The sequence below is a fragment of the Ambystoma mexicanum genome, chromosome 4p (genome assembly GCF_040938575.1).
Source record: "Ambystoma mexicanum isolate Mex_15411 chromosome 4p, UKY_AmexF1_1, whole genome shotgun sequence".
NCBI classification, from domain to species: domain Eukaryota; kingdom Metazoa; phylum Chordata; class Amphibia; order Caudata; family Ambystomatidae; genus Ambystoma; species Ambystoma mexicanum.
In genome coordinates this window covers 716,707,430-716,714,414 of record NC_090927.1, presented here as the reverse complement: position 1 = coordinate 716,714,414, position 6,985 = coordinate 716,707,430, and the positions used below count along the sequence as shown (strand labels likewise).

At 46.0% G+C, this 6,985-nt stretch overlaps 1 non-coding gene across 1 annotated transcript; it reads right to left on the bottom strand.

The window, feature by feature from the left end:
- Window positions 1–2,699: 2,699 nt before the first annotated feature.
- On the bottom strand, window positions 2,700–2,884 carry LOC138460351 (U2 spliceosomal RNA). The gene has a single exon (XR_011263119.1). It is a non-coding gene; the product is annotated as a U2 spliceosomal RNA (small nuclear RNA).
- Between the last annotated feature and the right edge of the window lie 4,101 nt (window positions 2,885–6,985).

Here is a 6,985-nt window from a genome sequence, read left to right as displayed (position 1 = left end):
TGGAACCACAGTGCTCTGTGTGAAGGCAAGTGTGGGTGGAAAGAAGTAACGTGACATTATTTTGAATGTTTGCGATAGTGGAAGGTGAAGATGACTGCGTAGAATCATGCTCTTTCTTTTTATTTAAATGATAGGTGTTGTCGAATTGGAAGGGCACACACAGGTACACTTTCCCATATTGACAACAGAGAGCAACCTAACACTGAAAAGTTGCATCAGCTGAGTACAGAAACATACCTAAACCTTTTTATACATATAGATATAGAAAAGTCAACAAACCACCCCTTTCCTGCAACTTTGAGGAACAAGTGCCAAGCACACCCAACGATTTATGAACCTACTTCTATGCAGAAATGTTAATTTGAGAAAGTGGGACTCTGAATGTCCCCAGGCAAACATAATTTTTTGCATGGACAACCATGTGCTTGCCTTGGATTCTACCCAGTTACCAGGGGATCTTCACACATTCTTGAGCGGCCTCAGTTGCAGGCATATGCAGCATCAGTAGGTAGTGAAAATCTCCTGTTTGGACATGGAGCATTTCCGTGTAGGATAGTGGTCTGCTCTAAGGATATTCAGCAAGGATAGATCAGCCACAAAGGAAATGGTAGAACTTGAAGCAATTACCCTGAGCATGCTAGAGATTTGAAGAATTGTACTCAGTGGAGCTACACCAAAGCTCCCGAGGCTCTGTGAAGGCCCTGATCAAGACAGACATGAAATGCAAAATGCTGGTCCAGCCATTTAGACTTGACTTGGTCCAACACCCAATAAGTTAACAAACTGAGATTAACCTTTTGTCTTCAGCCAATCCTAGTCCCATTTATCATCACTAGTGAAGCCACTCACAGAGAGTACAGGCCCGGGATGTCAAAAGGGCTTCATAGATAGTGTGGGTGTTTTAAGTTTTAAGAAGGGTCCATACTGGTGAGAGTTTGTAGAATATTGAAGATTCAAAATGAGCATGAAAGGAACAAAGATCCTGGAGAAGAGAAAGAGGTGTATGGACAATAGGAAGTTGTTGTGACAGAGGGGAAGTTGGGAAATTAGGTTGGGCAATAGCGGGGGCAAGGAGGTAGAATGAGGAACTAAGGAATGGAAGAATTGAGGAAAAGGAATGCGACCTTGTGGAGCTGGTGGTTGAGAAAAATAAGGATGGATTTCGTGGAAATCAGGCACAGGTCAAAAAGATAAAGTCTGAAGAGCATGATGAGCATCAAGAGGAAGTAGAAAACAAAGTAATGAATAGATGATGAATGAGGAAAAGCTTAATGGAAGAAACTGGCAGAAGGAAACAAAATTGCTGGAAACCCGTATGCTTAAGAGACTGGCTAAGCTAATAAAGAATGTGGGAAACTCTCACGCCTGACATCACAGACTAGAAGTAGGAAGAAGGTTTCAGGAAACCTTACAGCCTGACCTAGGTTGGCCAAGAGGGCCTTCTAAGAAGAACCAAGGAAAAGAGAAAAATCCCTTCTCATCATGAATTTAGGGATACCTTACGCCAGGTGGGAAACCAAACATTTGAGTGAACTATCCTTAACCTTTTCCCAATTTGGTCTGCTTTCCTTTGCTAAATTTAAAAGAACCTAAAAATAAAATAAAAGTTTGTTTCCTGAGATTTAATATTTGTCTGATTTCTCATCTGTGTCACTTTTGTGACAACCATGAGCAGGGAAGAAGTCTGAGAGGAGATACTCAACTGTGCTCTTCTTTCTTGCGATAATTAACATCAATTTGACGAGGAGATTCTGCATCCTAATGACAACAATCTGGAAAAGGTGTATCCCTATTGTGAAGATGCAGCGTGGAAGTGAGAGATGCTAAAAGCTGTTATGAGTTCAAATTGGGTTGAACAACAGAAGTCAGATGATATCTTCAGTGCTTTGCATTCAGGGCCTAATTATAAGTTTGCCGTTAGAGATAACACAACTATATTTTTACTAAATGTTTCACAACTCTGCCAAATCCTACATTTTCAGGTTTAAACTTTCCTTCTCTGACTGCTTTTGTGTGGAGGTCATTACTGCCACGCAAAAGCATTACTACATGCTGTAATTACCACATGCGGTAATTATCGCAAGTGGTGATGACAATCTACAAAATGGGGAATAATTCAAGGGTTGTGTAACTCAGAATCATGCAGTCCCTCAAAACTACTGCATGAAGTAACAACATTACTGTTTGGTTTTATTTCCAGAGGAAACACTTTGAGGCTTATAACTATGCCCTAAATGTTGAATTAATGTTCAATTAGAGAAAACACATTACTTAAAATAAAAGATAGGGAATCCCTAATCTAATGACAATAACAGGGGAAAGAAGGGCTCTGACCAGTGTGTTTTTACAGGGCAAAGTCAGTGCAAAGTTAATTTTGCACAGTTCCATGAATCAGGCTTTGTGTCGGAAGTGGAAAGTCACTTTTCAGCAGTGCAAAATCACTTTGCCCAGTGCAATAAATGCCACAAATCGGGCCCTTAATTGTCATGGCCAATGACAATGCTTGTGACATATATCCACAACATACATGGATTGCTGTGTTTGTTGTTTGCTGTTATATAAAACAATGAGGGTTGTTTTAATACATTTCTGGTAATCAGGAAAATGAAATTATATTTTGTGAATATCGCGCTCGTACATGAGTTTTTCAGAGCACGACCAGGCAAAGGGAGGGAAACAGGGGAGAACCAAAACAGCAAACGTACTATTTTATTATTAAAGGTACTGCAATACCAGGTTGATGCGCGGAGTGTACAGATCAAGCTCCCATTCCATCTCCCTGCTCGAAAAATCAGTTTAATATATGGTCCCGAGGGCGTATCAGATATTAAACTGATAAGAACAGATACTACACTTGATCTTAGCCAAAAGGCTGAGAAGCGATAACAGTGATCTTACTAGGCCCAGTGACTTTGAGAACGTGCGGGTGCATAGGAAAGGGAAAAGGGGGAAAGTTCATGGAAGGGGGAGAGGTGGAAAGTGCAGAAAAGAGGAGAGAACAGAATAATAAATAATAAGTAAAATCAATACATAAATAAATAAACAGTGGTAGTGCAGCCAGCAAGTGGCAATTGCTAGGTTAATCAGATAGAGTATATCTGATAAGTGCAGAAGAAAAGTGGGTGTGGGACTGTATGGGTACAGATACAGACCCCAATGCAAGGGGTGGCCCAGAGCTAGTGCAGGAGGTAGGCAAGGTGAGCGGGTATCTGGGCCCGAAAGACAGAGGGTGGACAGGTGCACGGTGCCGAGAGAGACAACAGATCAGCAAGGGAGAAGAGGGTCAAAGGCAGAAGCAAAGAGGAAGGTCTTGAGGAACCAGAGATAGTTATCCTCATGTTTCAGTGTGGCAAGGAGTCTGTTCCAAAGGGAGGCCCCAGCCGAAGACCGAGATCTAACCTCAGCTATTTTTTTTTAAAAACGACTGACCCTGAGGGAGTTAGAAGTAGAGGAGCAAAGAGCTCCAGAGGGGAAGTATAGTTGAAGGTATTTTGGAGCCAGGCCCAGAAAGCCTTGTGGGCAATGCAGAGGGTTTTGCATTTGATCCTTGCATCCACTGGGAGCCAATGAAGGGATTTCAGAGCTGGAGAGATACGATCCCAGGGCTTGAGGCCAAGGACAAGTCTTGCAGTCCTGTTCTGGATTAGCTGTAGAGGGCGGAGAGTAGAGGCAGGTATATTTAGAAAGAGGCTGTTACAATAGTCCAAACTGGAGAGAACCAGAGCTTGGGAGACAATGAGCTTCTGGGGGAAGGAGAGGAAAGGCAGAGTACCTCGGAGGAGGTGCAGTAGGAAGTTTGACATCTCAGGAAGTCAGAGACATCTGAGATGTGGGCAGAGAAGGAAAGTGTGAAGTCAAAGATTACCCCAAGATTCTTAGCCTCACAGTTAGGAGTAGGAAGGGGGCTAAGGGAGGCCGGCTAGAGAGTGAGAGGAAAGGATGGTGAAGGTGTTCCGATGAGGAAGATCGCAGTCTTGTTAGCATTTAGACAAAGATCATTGGTAGCACACCAATTTTGAATGGCAGTTAGGCAATCAGAGATGAGAGAAAGAGAGGAGGTGGCCGAGGGCAGCCCGAAAATGAGTTGAACCTTGTCAGCGTAGCACTGCAAATTTGAGCAGAAATGGCAATGCAGCGGGCGAGAGTTGCCAGGTATTGCTTGAAAAGCCAGGGTGAGAGGTTAGACCCCTGGGGAACACCAAAGGTGAAGAGGGAGATAGATGATAGGAAGGAACCAAGTTGGACCTGGGAGGGTCGGTCAGAGAGGAATGAGGTCAGCCAGGCCAGGGCCTGATCGGTGATGCCCAGGTTATCGCTGAGGCGATTGAGCAGGGTGATATGGTTCACCGTGGCGAAGGCAGAGGACAGATCGAGTAGGATGAGGACAGAGGGAATGTGAGAGTCAAGGTTGGAGTGCAGATCTTCACGGATGTTCAGGAGAGCAGTGTCTGTGCTTCTGGCAGATCTGAAACCAGACTGGTGGTTTTGGAGAGAGCCAACAGAATCAGAGTGAATGTTAAGCTGAGAGATGGCCAATTTTTCAAGGAGTTTACCAAGAAAGGGAGTAATGGAAATTGGGTGATAGTTAGCCGGGCAGGAAGGGTCGGCTGTGGGTTTCTTGAGAAGAGGATGCCCAAGGGAGTGCATCAAAGGGGAGGGGAAGAAACCCGAGGCAAAGGAGAGGTTGCAAAAATCGGCAAGGGCCGGAGCAAGGGTATCAATGTGGTCCTTGATGGTTTTAGAGGAACAGGGATGAACCTGTTTTGATGAGGCTTTCGTAGATCAGGCTTGTCTAGCCACCTAATCAGGGGGAAAAAACAGGAAAAGAAGAGAAAGAGGGTGGGAGGTGGTTGAAGGAGAGTCAGCAAGCGCAGACTGAGAGGAGATAGGAGGGTGAGGGTAGGAGAGGGTGCACAGATGTCCTGGGTTTTTGAGATAAAGTGAGAGGCAAGGACATCGCAAGGACATCGCAGAGAGCCTGGGAGGCAAGAGAAGGGGTAGAGACTGCAGCGGGGTTGGCCAGTTCTTTGCAGATTTTAAAGAGTTTGGCCGAGTTGTTAGATGCTGCAGAGACAGGGGCTTGAATGTGGACTCTCTTCTTGATGCAGACAGAGTGTCAGTATTGTCTCTGGAGCAGGCAACAGGCCACTTTGTCAGAGGATGAAGAAGAAGCCCTCCATTTCCTCTCAGCCGCCTTACACTTACGTTTAAGTGTAGCTAGGTCGTAGTCATGCCATGAATTGCACCAAGCTTTGAATTTCAAGCAGATCCTCATGACAGGGGCAAGAGCATCAAGAGTATCAGAAATAGAAGAGTAGAGTAGGGACAAGGCTATGTCCGGGTGTGAGTCAGCCAGAGGAGGAGGGGGGGGAGAAGGGGGCAGCGAAAGCATCAAATGACACACGCTTCATGGGCCAAATGTCCGTGAAGGTAGGTGGCAGTGTTGGGGTAGGCTTGGCTTGGGTGGAAGAGAGTGAGAGATGAGAGGAGAGGAGTCAGTGGTGACTCCAGGACAGAGCAGTGACCACAGGGATAGAGGGGGGGGCAGAGGTGATCAAGACATCTAGTGCGTGTCCTGCATAGTGTGTCTGGCCAGAGGGGAGGATAGAGAGGGAGAGGGAATAGCAGAGGTAGCGAAAGAGAAAATAAGAGTAACTGGGAGAATCAAGGTGGATGTTGAGGTCACCAAGGAGGAGGATTAGAGGGGTTGAGGCCAGAAGGGAGGAGGAGAGGTCAGCCCACTTGGAGAGAAAAGAGGTGATTAGACCAGGGGGCAGATAGAGATTAGCAACAGTAATTGAGTGGCTGGGAGAGATTGAGAGCCTGCAGACAAGGCATTCGAAAGAGGAGTACATCTGAGTGGAAATGATAGTGGCATGAATCCACTCAGGAAAGATCAGGGTTAAATCCCCTCCGGGCCGGGTGGATCTGGGTGGGGAGAAGATCTTGTAGCCATCAGGGAGGAGAGTGTCAAAGCTTGTGATAGAGCTGGCCGTGAACCATGTCTCCGTAAGACAGAGGATATCAAGGTCCAGTTCTTCAAGGAGGTGGCAGATGTCAGAGGAGTGTTTGACAGCAGAGCGAGAGTTGCGGCAAGATGAAGAAGGTTTCCGGCCTGAAAGACCTTCTGGGGAGCGGTACAAATCAGAGGCACGCCCTGCAGAGGTGTGGAGGTAGCCAGAAGTGAGGCAGAGGAGGAGTGAAGGGTGGGCAAGGTATCCAATGAATGGGAGGAGGGGACAGCTGGAGATGATAGGAAGTTGTTGAGGCGAGGGAACCACCTATCTAAGAGGAGGAGATTGGCCTGAGGACCATGGACCATGACAATGCCATTTAGGTAGACATTTAGGATGACCTTGGAGGAGTCGAAGGAATCCATGAGGGCTTCCCAGCGAATGCCACCATTAGTGGGAGAGGAGGAGACAGGACAGAGCACAGAGATCATATGCAGGGGCTATACATCTGGTGAGGGAAAGAAGAAGAGGATGTTGGTGAGGGTCTGTCTGGAAGAGGCGCTGGAATAGGTATCAGCGATAGGGAGACCTGGGTTTGAGGCCAAGATATCCCTTTTAAACTTTTTACCAGACTTAGTGAGAAGGGAAGGATAGTTGATAGAGAAGCAGTTGGAATAGATGGGAGAAACAGAAAGAGCCATGGATGGGAAGAGGGCGGAGTAAGCAAGTACAGCGGTATGGAACAGTCAGTCGGCTAGCAGGTTACAAGTAATGGTCAAGTTAAATGCAAAATACACCCAAGTTTGACTTTCAAGTTAAATGCAAAATACACCTAATTTTGACTTTAAAGTAGTTAAGGAAACAAGGTGGGATTGAGACGGTAAAGGTGAGTCCGGAAACTACTTCAATAGAGTACATAACAGGAAGAGCTGAAAGTCCAAGAAGAAAAGTGAGAACAGGGCAATCTGAAGGAGGGAACTAACCCATGCAGAATGTGGTAAGAGAGTCAAGTGAGTCCATTAGTCCAGAGA